Genomic DNA, 13276 nt, shown 5'->3' with positions numbered 1-13276 from the left:
GTGGAAGAGTAGAGAAGAACTGAAAATCTTGAAGTAGAAGATGAATGAAAAGCTGACAATATTTACAGTAGCAATTATGTAATAGCTAATGTATGTCATAAGATTATAACCATTAGTAGCACAATTTACTTGTTTTGCTAAATGAGATTCTTATAGTTGCTCTTATACAAGGAGAGAAACAGTAATTACATGAGGTGATGGATGTTAATTTGTTTCTCTATTTATACAAATTTATACAAAGTTTAGAACATTGTATCATATACTTTAAAAATGTACAATGAAATTTGTCACATGATAAAGGAAGCTGAATTATGTGGCACACACCTGTAGCCCCAGCACAACAGGAAGGGAAAAGGCATGTGGATGAGGAAAAGGAGTTGATGAGGGGTAATAAACTACCCTATCAAACGTCTGCCACAGGAATTGTCTTTTCAATGCCCTCTTGCTAGTAGTGTAAGATGTCCACTCTCTTTTACCTCCTTGCTGGTGGTTCCTGACAGTACCTAGCCTGTGATAACTCTACTGTCTATATTTTCTGTTAACGCATACGATGAAATCACAAAACTGAATGGGGCTACCAGAGTTTCCAAAGTGGAGCTTAAACGAAGCGGAGCATCCTGGCTGATTGTTGAGGATGTTTTCCAGTTGGACTGCTTATCTCTAGATTTTCCATATATGCTTCTTTTCAACTTTCCACAGGGTTTTAATGTCGCAGCTTTTTTTTTCATAGTCACAAAACTAGGAATTCTCTACATTGAGTGTTCATATAAGCATTTACGCTGTTCCAATAATTATACCTCTTTGTATATTTTGACTTTGGACAATTTTGCCACTCCTACTGTTAGTGCCTTGGCTTGAGATCTCATTATGGGGCCATTTATTGGAACAGGCAATTGTTAGCATCCACCCGAATGAGACCTTTCATGTTATTCCAGCCTCACATCTCTTCTAAAGAGCTAATATCACATTGCATTTTTTTCTTACCAATTGTCTTATAAAATCTATACTACTTGTCCAGGCACTAAGAGTTGCTGTCTTGCTATTCTCACTGGGTTTGTCTGAAAGTTTCCAACTCCTTTGTTGCCTCTTATGTATAAAACCCTTTATGTTTCTTCAATGATCCCTTCCATGAGATTCAACCAGAATAGAACATCATTATATTCCCAGCTTTGTTTAGTTTTGAAGCTATTTTATTTTTCTGAAAGCACCAGTGAGCCTTTTCTATGGCAATGATCATCTTTTTATGCATATTGTAAATACGTGCTACCTCTTATCATGCCTGTCAGATTGGGAGTTTATTGAGAAATTGATTATTTCATACTTATCTTTATCACAAGGGACATTAAATGCAATTTATATTTTTTATTAAATTAAAAAGTGATCAAACTTTAGGCTTAACTTGACAGGAAAATAGTTGTGTGTGTGATCATTTTGACCTCTATTCTGAACCTCAATATAACCATGAGTTTACTTTAAAGTATTAGAAAGTTAAATAATAGGAAAATGCCTTTCTTTGTTCTTTTTTACACCAAGGCACTGTTGGGAGCTGTTTTAGAAGTATGGAGACAGATGGAAGGCAGAGTTCTCTAATATTTTACATTTTAGATGGATGCAGTATAAATCATTTCTAGAGGTGACATAGTACCTAACCGTAGTACTGTATCTGAGAAGGCTTTTAGATGAAAGTAATCTTTTCTAAACTCAAACTGACATGGGAACAGTTAAGTCTGATTTGTGAGCTACTGAAGTGTCATCTTTTATTCTTCTCAAAGACCTTAACAACTTGAAGGTGAGAACAAAGAGAAGGAAAGAAATGGAGGATCATTTATTTTTCTTGATGTTTGAAATCGATGTTCATCAAAATCTCCTCTCTAATGACTTGCAATGATACAATAGGTCATAAAAATGTTCACTAAGTTTTGACATATTGGCTCACATTTTTATTTTGTTTTTGGAGAATTCTGTGATTCAGCTCCCTTTCTGTAGATAGAATTGTGCACTATTACTTAACAGAAGGTATATGTATTTGGATACACTGTATTTTCTTTATTTTTAATTGAGAATAGATTATTCTCCCAAACAATATTTCCCAATCACAGTCCCCCCTCTGTCCACTCCTACCAGCTACCCCTAACTTACCCTTTCCCCAAGAGCCACCTTCCTCTGGTTCCACTTCGGAGAAGTACAGGCCTCCAAGAGATGACCGTCAAAAAGGACATATCAAGAAACAATAAGAAGGGCAAAATCTCTCATATCAAGGCTGGACAATACAACCCAATAGGAGAAAAAGAGTCCCAAGAGCAGACAAAGGAGTCAGACATACACCCACTTCCAGTGTTAGGAGTCCCACAAGAACACAAAGCTACCAACCATAACATATCCACAGAGGACCTGGTGCAGACCCCTGCAGGCCCTGTGCTTGACACTTCAGGCTCTGTGAGCCCACGTGAGCCCCGCTTAGTTGATTCAGTGGACCATGTTCTCCTGGTGTCCTCCATACCTTTTGGCTCCTACAATTTTTCTTTACCCTCTTGCATGGAGTTCCCCGAACTCCAAGGGGAGGGACCAAATGGATACCTTCAATTTAGACTCTCTCAGTATAATGCCTGGCTGTGGGTCTTTGTCCCTGTCTCCATCTGCTGCCAGAGGAAGTCTCTCTGAGGACAGCTGGACAAATATGAGGACAGCTGGATTGACAGAAGGTATATTAATGTCCACATGTGTACTATGACTACTATAGTTTCCTAGATTCCTGCTTCCTTTTATATTTGTGATATATTTCCACATTTTGTTTATTCACTCAAGTTCTTTTTCTCCATTAATATACAAGAAAGTGCAAAAAGTTAAGTTATATTTCATAATTGAAACGTGTGCCCAAGTCTAATGGAACTGTATAACTCCTTTGAACTACAGAAGGTTAAAATAGAAAACAATACAGCAAAACTATTTGTTACGCTTTTTAATTGCAACCATATGAGGAAGGTTGTAAGTATTGTGTTGACATTACAGAGACAAGTTATCACTGGAAGTCATTGATATTTTCTGGATATCTCTACCTTTTCTAAGGAAGTAATGATTTAAGTAGGATCTGTGTACCTATTTTATACTAGGAAGAGGTCTAGGTTTTGGCATCCAAATAATTCAGTTTTTTTTATGTTTTAAACTTGAGGGCATATTTGTTAACTTTTAAAAGAAAAATTCCAGGACACACAAGAAATAAATCTCTGCAGCAACCCTCAGGAGGGAAATGGAGAAGAAAAATAGAAAAAGCCATGTTTTTTAAATTTAAATTAGCATGGAAGTCAAACATAGGGTGTACAAACAGTAACATGGTGGGAGAAGAATTCTGGAGAAGGAGTGATGTCCATGTCGGGAAGCATGTTTAGTATAGAGAGAGACAGAAGAAAAGGGAAAGTTCCATTGCCCAAAGTGAGAAAATCTACCACATGGGTGCTTTGTACTAACTGTTTTTAATTGATTTGCTTTGTTTTCTTTTTAAATTTTAGTTTGTGTGTTGGGGATGGGGGTTTGCTTATATGGTGTGTGTGTATCACTTGTGTACCTCCTGCTGGTGGTGTCCGGAAGAGCGAGCGGAGATCCTCTAGACCTGGAGTTACAGAGGGCTGCGAGTCCCTATATGAGTGCTGGGAATTGAACCTCAGTCCTTTGGAAGGTCATCTAGTGCTCTAAACTGCTGTGTCATCTTTGCAACATCAATAGCTCACTCTTAATTGATTCTTTAATATATCTAGTTGTATGACTACATCTACCCAGTACTGCTGTCTAGAACACATCTACTTTTATAAATAATAATTGTTTGCATGGTACATGCATGAAAAATAATTACCAAAAATGTCACTGGGCATGGTGTGGTGCATGCCTTACTCCCAGCACTTGGGAGGCAGAGACAAGTGGATCTCTGTGAGTTTGAGGACAGCCTGGTTTACATAGCAAGTTCCAAGCCAGTAATGACTATCTAGTGAGACTGTATGTGGTATCAAGGCACTTAAAATCTAATGTTAATGCAAGCTTCCTTTAGCCACGAGAGGACGCCAGTTTAATATAGAAGGATTTCCCTGAAGAACAAATTGGAGTTCTGCTTCAGTGGAGATATAAAGCTCCCTCTGTCAAGACTGCTGTTCTTTTTCTTATTTAGAGATAAAAGGTCTTGGCATCACAATGACTGCAGAGTCTGGCTGGGAATACATGTGGTCAAGTAATTGTCTTTTCCTTTTTTTTTTTTAACCTTTTGTTACAGGACTAAAAGCCATTCATTTATATATATCTCCTGAGGTTCTGAGGTAATTTGAAAAAATGTCCTCTATCCTCAAACTCCACATTTAATTTGACTTAGTTTAGTAGCTAGTGACTGACAGACTGACAAATTCTTATGGCTGCTTTTTGAGATTTTTTTTTTCATTTTCATGTGTATGTTCCCGAATGTCTATTCTATGTGCAAGCAGTGCCCATGGAGGCCAATAGAGGGCATCTGATCTCCAGTGACTGGAATTACAGACCATTGTTAGCTGCCATGTGGGTGCAAGGAGTAAAACTGGGCCTATAGGAAGAACAATCAGCGTGCTCTTAACTCCTGAGCTATCCCTCTAGCCTCCAGATTTGACTTGATACTTTTTTGGTAAGTATTCATGAGTATATCAGAGTGACATGTTGTTATTTCATACATATCACATTATATACAATAAATAACACCACGGATTTCACTAACAAAGGTGATATGTAGATCGAGTTATTGTTTCCATTTTCCCACCACTTCTTGTATACATACCTTTTGCCAAGTAACTCACCATGTTCTTTTTCTAAAAGAGGAGTGTGTTTCCTTACCGTCAAACTTTTCACTGCAGACCCGGCTGGCTTTGCTCCACAGGATTAAGCCACAGCAACTATCTAGATGTGAGCTTAGCCTTATGAGTGTCCCACTTATACTTTGTATTTCAGCCATCAAAATAAAATTGCCATGGCTCAACTAGCCTGTTGCTCTGAGGAGATCAGACAACACGTGAGGGCAGAACCGATTCTTCCCCAAAGCTGGAGTTAACCGACTGAACTTACTCAAGATCAGCGGAACCGCTTCAGCTTTGGGTATAGGTGCGGGGAAGAAAGGGTTGGAGTTATTTAGTTTTGAAATTTTGTGCTTGTTTATTATGTAGTAAGAGCTTGTGAGAGTAAATTTGCAGTCAGATAGATTTGGATTTGAGCGACCTATCTAAAGATTCAGTATTAGCATATGTCATTGTAATCGTGTAATAAGGATACCCATATATATATATATATATATATATATATATATATATATATATATACCATATATATAATTATAACAACTATTATAGTTCTATAGGAATGAAATGAAATATTATATGTACAGGGTTAGGCAAGATTCAGTTTAAGATTAATGCTGTACTTACAGAAGCTATGTTACTTTGGGGCTCAGAAACTGACGTGAGAGAAGAGACATCCATGAATTTCAAGATAATACTCCTATTTTAGAATGTATGATGACTTAAAAAGGAACCTAGGGCCCATAAATATTGTCTCTTTAGCATAAGGGTTGCTAAACTACATAAATATACTACTTGGGGAAGATAAGTAATTGGCTTAGAAATGTTTCTCTTTTAAAAAGAAATGAAAATATTACTTTATCTCCATCTCTTGGATTATAAATTGAAATTAGGCATATACTGTACTTAGCATGTCTGCCTTGTTTGTGATCAAGGTTTTGGGTAAATACATCTGAGATTTATTTTGTAATTTTCCACACGTCAGTAGAAAATAGCTTCCTGCCCCCTCCATTACCATCAGGTCAGAATAAATTGACTCTTGATACAAAGTTGTGGCCAAAGGTTGAAATTTTCATGTGATTGATGGTCAGAATGCTGAATGGCTGTACCTCCTCTTCTTGAATATTGCTTCCTATGCTGGGATCTAGTTTGTATAAAATATTGAGACAGTCATAGTTCTTTCTGCTCTCATGTGCCCTTGAGAGTGAAGACGGTGTATTAACTTCCTCATTAAAACAGAAAAAAAAGCACCAAATCGTGGCAAATACATTTTTAATGTCTATGGTTAGTTTTTGTCCTCAAACATACAGTGTTCTTGTATGAACTACCCAATTAGGCAACCAACTCTCAGCTCCTAGTTCGAGCTTTCCTGCAGAAATTTTAGAATGGATCGAGTCCCAGAAGGGGAGATGCTCTCTTTCCTTATTGTGACAATTTCACTCTGTTCAGCTTCTATTTCCATAAAGAGAAAGCCCACAGGAAACTTCAAACAGGTCTGAAGGCAGTTGGAAAGACTTTATAGTTGCCATAAATCCAAAATATACTGGTCTTGTCTTTGCACCTTTCATTTTGATGTATTGCTAACAAAATAAGTACAAATGCTGAGACCTTGTTTTTGTCTCCGAATTGCATGAACACATGTGCATAAAGCAACTGTTTTCCTTTTCATTTAGCTGACTCTTAGGCAATGATTTGGGTACATTTTTTTATGCTCACCTTCCTAGACCTAGATGGAGCGGGGAGGACCTTGGGTACATTATTTTAAATGAAGCAAAGTTCATGTTTATTACGAGAGAGACATGTTGCTGGGATTTTGGATAACTCATTGTATGGATGAACTTCAATGGAGGGGAGAATTATACTTAAATTGAGAAGTTATGGAAGGAAACAAGTTCCAGGGATTGGCTAGTATTTTCCCATAATAATATTCATTTCTTTTTTTAACCTCTATATAGAAGATTTCTAGATGTGCCATGATATTAAATATGTGATGAGAGAAGGCAGTTTTTCAAGGCTAATGATATAGAGATGGCGTGCAATGAAGTAAAGGGCAATTGGAAGTCATCCCGGTGAACCCTGTTGGTCCCCTTCAGTATGGAGTGCTTGGAGAGCACATAGTTTATTGAATGTGGCACTAGGAGGCATTTGGAAGAGGTAGGGATGCAGGAGAAGAGCACTTGGTACAAGCTGATGCTGCAGGCAGTTGGAATCTTATTCCCTTGGGATGCCCCAGATGGAAAGCTCATGCAAAAACCAGCACATAATTGTCCCACCTGGGGGAAAAGGAGCTTATTATTTTTGTGTTCCACTCTCTTGTTGAGAATATCTCTTGAAGTTAACTTTGAGGCATTTCTAGTCTGCCATCTATAGGCAAGAGTCATTGTTGTAACCAAATACAGCCCTTACATAGAGGGAAGGCAGGCAATGTATATCAGCAGCCAGAGTTCTAAAATGAGCAGAGAGTGCGGGTAAAACCCTGAAAGCATCTTCTGTAGGACACAGTGTTCCCTTTATTTTATTTGAAAATGAAGCAAAATTAGTCAACTTCTCATAACTGCCATATTTCAAACATTGTTCAAATATTGTTCTAAATATTCTAATGTTCAAAATAATGAGTTGATGGAATGATATATTTCCAGGATTCTCTTCTGCTTCCATCTAGGCTTTTGTTATTCACCTCCTTTATTTCTATTGGTATATATTGCAATGTGGAAACTCATATTTTTCTCATAGGCAAAAGATAAAATGAGAAAAAATAATTTTAACTCCAAACTTACACATTTATTAATTTTTCTTCCTTGCCTTTTTCTAACTTCAAGGACTTTTATTACTGATGCGGGCCACTAGATGTCACTATATACCAGACTAATATCCGAATACTTGCCGGCAAAAGCTCAAAGTTAGCTTTGCTGATGTTTCAAAGAGTTATTGACAGACATCTATTTAAATTGTCAACATTTTTCTGGTTCAGATAGTCACAATTCCAAAGCATAAAGTTCAAATCACAAAATACCTGATTATCTCCCAGGGAATCCAGAACGTTTGGAAAGAATGACGCAGCCCCGCTTTTTACACGCTGGGTTAATATGAGTGCTAACTATAGCATCTCATATTCAATTCTTTCATTTTAACTATGTTTTTAGAATTTCCGAATCCATTTTAAATTGAGAACATTTTAAAATTTATAGTATACAACCTCAAACAACACATTTCTGCAAAAATTTCTTTTAATTGTTTATTTAGGGGGCAAACAGACATTTATGGAGACTGTGTGGGGAATAAATCACATTTCTATCACAAAGAAACTTGATAGAAATAGCCAAAATTTAGGCTGAGGTTGAATTCACACACACGTACTTGTGTGAGCTCTCTCTCTCTCTCTCTCTCTCTCTCTCTCTCTCTCTCTCTCTCGTGCGCGCGCGCGCGCGCACACACACACACACACACACACTTATGGGAACAAAAAAGCCTAAATTGTGATACAAAACCCCCCTCGTAGAAACATACTATAGGGGTCTAAAATATCTGAGTCAATAAGCTCACTGTTTAGAACAAGATGGCTTGTATGGAGAGCTTGCCCAACATGCTCACATTCCAGAACTGGATTCCTCAGAAAATAAAAAATTAATAGAGAAGAACAGCTATCTTCCCTTTGAAATGAAAAAAGGGGACATTTTCATTATTTTTTTAAATTTATCATGCAAGATGATGAGTTTCTTATGACGCTTTTGTACGTATATAACATTGTACTTTGACTCATATTTCCTCATTCCCCCTTGACCTCATCCTGCAGACCCATCTCATTCCCCAAAACAGTCCCTAAATGAGACAGTTGTTCTGCTTCTTCTTTATTTAAGACACGAGCTTCTTCCTCCAGGATGCCCTAGGAGAGAGAGAGCTGATTCCTTATTTCTTTCAGCTTCTAGAGGTTGATAGAATCATTTATTTTATTTATTTTTACTGGTTCATAGTCTCGTCTTCTAAGAAGCAAGCAGCAAGGCACCTTGGCTTTTCTCAGTTCCATGTTTTTGTCTTATAAGGGCTCCTTTTGTTCTCATTGACTTACACCAGGATTAGCCAAGTTAACCTACTCAGCTCATGTTCCTGAGGTTAATCAAATCTGCAATGGCCCCTTTGCCACATAAAGGATCATTGGTAAGTTTCAGGAATTAGACCATGAAAGAGCTATTGTTTAATATACTGCAGCAATGGTATAGTAAATGTTTCATTTCTGCGCCCATGCTCAATAAATAGAACTATGTTATGATAGTGCATGAAATGTTATGATAGAACATGAAATGTTAATTTGACAACATGATGCTGTGTCAGTGAGTGACTCAATAATAAAATGACATATTTGGGGTCTGTGAAAAGTCACTTCTATTAAATTTTCAAGGAAGTTTAAAGAACATTTTAAATTTATTCCATGTCAATTTCATACATCTATACAATATGCCTTTATCATATCCACTCCAACCTCTGCACTTCTCCTGGAACCCCAGTACATCCCGTCCCCTCTTAACATCCTCCTTCTCTTGTATGACACACTGAGGCCATTTGGTGCTACCAGTATGCTTCAGTGTGTGCGGCCATCCACTAGAGATGCGTAAGCTGCCAGCAACAACACTCTCCAAGACAAAATAATGCCCCACCAGTCGCCATCACTTTCAATACCTTGTCAGCTAGGGATGGGGTATGGTTAGAGCCTCTCCATCTGTACTTCCATGTTGCCTAGCTTGAGATTATGCAGGTAACCGTAGCTGCTGTGAGTTAAAAAGTCTAATAGCCATGCCATGTCTAGAAGACATTTCATAGCGCTCCTCTCTACCCTTTTGGCTCTTGTATTCTTTGTGCATCTTCTTTTGCCATGTGCCCTGGACCTTGGAAGGGTGGATATGTGTGTCACATGAAGAGCTGATCACTCAACAGTCACTCACTTCAGCACCTGGACCAACTATGAGTCCCTGCACTGACTGACGCCCACTGAAACTTCTTTGACCAAACAGGGTTTAAAATATAGAACTGGGGATGCAAGCCACATTCTCTTGTATTCTAAGTAGTCACTCTATCACTGAGCCACACCCTTAATTTTTAGCATGTACTCTGACAAGAATTCATTTCTAAGGACATGATTGCTTCAGAGATACAGTGTTGTGGAATAAATAGAGCATTTTTTCCGTTAGCATATTTTCCAGAGCAACATTTAGCTTATTTCTGGGCAGAAAGGCTTTGTTAATATATACCTATTTTAAGGTGCTTTCCTTTGTATTCCAAATTAGGCTGAAAAAATTGAAGACCGCTGACGATTTCATAAGGAAAAATTCTGTGAGTCTACGGAGGAAAATTAAAGACAATTTTAATCTCATTATTTTCATTTTATATTTTCATTTCATATTTTTCATTTCATATGTTGTTGACATTTTCTGTGTTATCTAATCTTGAACGTACTTGAAGCTATTATTTAAAAAAATAAAGGACAACATTTTGTCAGCACTTCAACTTATGTGGAATAATTATATTGAAGAGACTATCATTTGGATACTTCAATTTTACCCAGTCTAAATTATGCATTTCCCCAATATGCAATTAATTGAAGTAGAGACACCTGCAAACTAATGTCATCAAATCAAGGGTGTAAGTAGAATGCACACTTAAGTGGCCTAACTTCTTACATTCACATATGGTAAATTTAAGATGGCATGAAAATTAAATACTGCTCAATTATAAACAGGCCGCTTAAATAATTGCAGTCTTCTGGAGACACAAGCCACCTCACTTACTCCGGTGGAGGAATATGACATATACTCTATCCAAACTTGTGTCTTTTGAATGCCCACTGTAATAGAATGTGTCCTTCATATAGTTTTCATTAGCTGTGTTCAGGAATAGCTACTCAGTTATATTTAATCAGCAGCATTTAATATAGAATTCAGGCAAATTGAGATTCAGTGGATGCCAGTGAATCCCCTGATACTCTGTAAACAATTGTGTGCATACACACATCTCTGTGTGATGGAATGTATCAATGGATAACTAATCTCCATCCTCTCTGTTTTCTTTTTACTGCAAACATAACATTTTGTCTGAGACACGCTTGGCAAAACAGTGCACTGTGCCTGTTTCTCCATTTTATAGAGTGCTCAATGAAATGGAAGTCTAAATTGGTGATGAGACATTTAAAATAGTTTGTTCTTTCATGTTTTTTGTATATAAGTGTTTCTCTTGCACATTATGCCTGTGTACCATGTGTGTGCTTGGTTCTCACAGAGGCCCAAACATGGCAGATGCCCTGGCACTGGAGTTAAATATAGGGAGCTGCTGTATGGGCGCCGGGAATCAAATGTGGGCCAGCAGCTAGTGCTTTTAACTGCTGAGCCATCTCTCCAGCCACATGTTGACAAAGCTTTGGTTCCCCTTAAGGAAATTCACAAAATGGGTCTGTGCCAGGCCCTCTTAGCTTTTTATTAGTTCTCCTTTTCACCGCCTCAAGGAAGATGTGGCAGATGGTACTCTAGCAGTCACAATGGAACTTTTGTTTTATGTCTCTGGAGCTCAAACCCAGGGACTTCTGTTGGCTAAGCAAGTGCTGTCCTATAGAGCTAACTATGCTCTAAGCCCCATTTTGGAGCTTTAAAATTTCAGGCAAATAAACTTTTTAAAAATGCTTTGAAGCCAGGCAAGGTGGTACATTTTTTTAATCCCAGCTCTTGAGAGTCAGAGGCAGGTGAATCTCTGAGTTTGGGGCCAGTCTGGTCTACAGAATGAGTTCCAGAACCCTGTCTCAAATAACAACAACAGCTGTAACAAAACAATTTGGAGCCAGGTTTAGTAGTAAAAGTTCTATAACTTTAGAATTGAAATAGAAGGGTCATGAGTTCAAGTCCAGTTTGGGATACATAAATAGATCAAGGCTAGTTTTTTTGTAGGAATACTGTATCAAAAACAAAAATATAAACATGGAAGCCCAGAAAGCCAGCATTTTATTATTTTTTTTCCAATGTAAAAGTTCTTTATTGTAGAAGGGTCGGGAGTTTTATGGAGTTAGGGAAATTAAGCTGCCACAGGAAGCAGGAACATTTTTGGTTGGTGCTTTTTTTATATTTATTTTTTTTAAATTTATTTATTTATTAAAGATTTCTGTCTCTTCCCCACCACCGCATTTTAAAACCACCACTTTTTTCCTGCTGTGGCTGCTGAGTCAGGAAAATCTCTTCTAAAGGAGCTGTGGCAAGCTGCCAGCAAACAGCAAGAAGCTGTGTTAAACTCTGTTTTTTTTTTTGAGCCCTCTCAGGTTTTATGTGAATTTAGTTGACTACGTGGACTACAATTGTTGCACAGAGGCCTGCTTGTTTGTCCTGACTGCCCAGCTACCTTAGCCCCGAAATAACCGCACAGAAACTGTATTAATTACATTACTCCTTGGTCCATTAGCTCTAGCCTCTTATTGGCTAACTCTCACATCTTGATTTAACCCATTTTTAATATTCTGTGTATCTCCACGTGGCAGTGGCTTACTGGGAAAGATTCGAATGTCTGACTCTGGCGGCTCCATGGTGGCTCTCTCTGACTCTGCTTTCTTCCTCCCAAAATTCAGTTCTATCTTCCCACCCTATCAACTAGGCCAAGGCAGTTTCTTTATTCATTAACCAATGAAAGCAACACACAAACAGAAGGAACTCCTACACCATAAACACATTTAAACATTTTTGTATTAAGATAAAATTTACATAGAATATAATGTTCAGCTCTAAAGTAGATTGCTTAACTCATTTTGTCAAGTGGATAGTAGGGTATGCAATATTTCTATTTCCCTGGAAACGGTGGTACAGTCATTTTGTGAAATACTAATCAATAATAAAACATAAATGAATGAATGTATAACTACATGGGAAAAGTGAAAAAACATGCCTTAGACAAAACTGAGCACTGACTTACCTGACTTTCTTGGTTGTAGACTGGAGGTCCTACTTTTTTTTTTTTTTTTTAGCTTCATGGCTGGGAGAACCAATTCTTGTAATAAAATCTGTGCCTCTATTTTTATATAACTGTATCACTAATTAGCGATATATAATTATATCACTTATCTATCTATCATCTATCTATCTATCTATCTATCTATCTATCTATCTATCTATCTATCTATCATCTGTCTGTCTGTCTGTATCTATGTTGATTAATTTTAACGTCAACTTAAATCACTGAAGAATCATCCAAGAAGAGATTCTTAATGAGGGATTGTCTAAATCAGGCTTATCTGTGAGGATTGCCTTGATGACATAAATTGAAGTAGGTTTACCTGCCCATTGTGAACACCACTGTAGGGCCATATTATACAAACCCATATTTCTACATTGTATGGCAGCCAGATTTTCAGGCCATAGTTTGCAGCTGGCCACACAGAAGGTGATCACCTAACCATCCTAACAAAGGGTCAGGATAATGCTAATGTTGCTCTAATGTTGCTCTGCTCCTTCTTT

The 13276-nt window shown here is 37.6% G+C and overlaps 1 pseudogene; it reads left to right on the top strand.

Moving 5' to 3' along the window:
* Positions 1–2199: 2199 nt before the first annotated feature.
* LOC142841609 (uncharacterized) overlaps positions 2200–13276 on the top strand; it is an 89929-nt pseudogene continuing 78852 nt past the window's right edge.

The sequence above is a fragment of the Microtus pennsylvanicus genome, chromosome X (assembly GCF_037038515.1).
Source record: "Microtus pennsylvanicus isolate mMicPen1 chromosome X, mMicPen1.hap1, whole genome shotgun sequence".
In the NCBI taxonomy this organism is placed as follows: domain Eukaryota; kingdom Metazoa; phylum Chordata; class Mammalia; order Rodentia; family Cricetidae; genus Microtus; species Microtus pennsylvanicus.
This window is presented reverse-complemented; position numbering and strand designations above follow the sequence as displayed.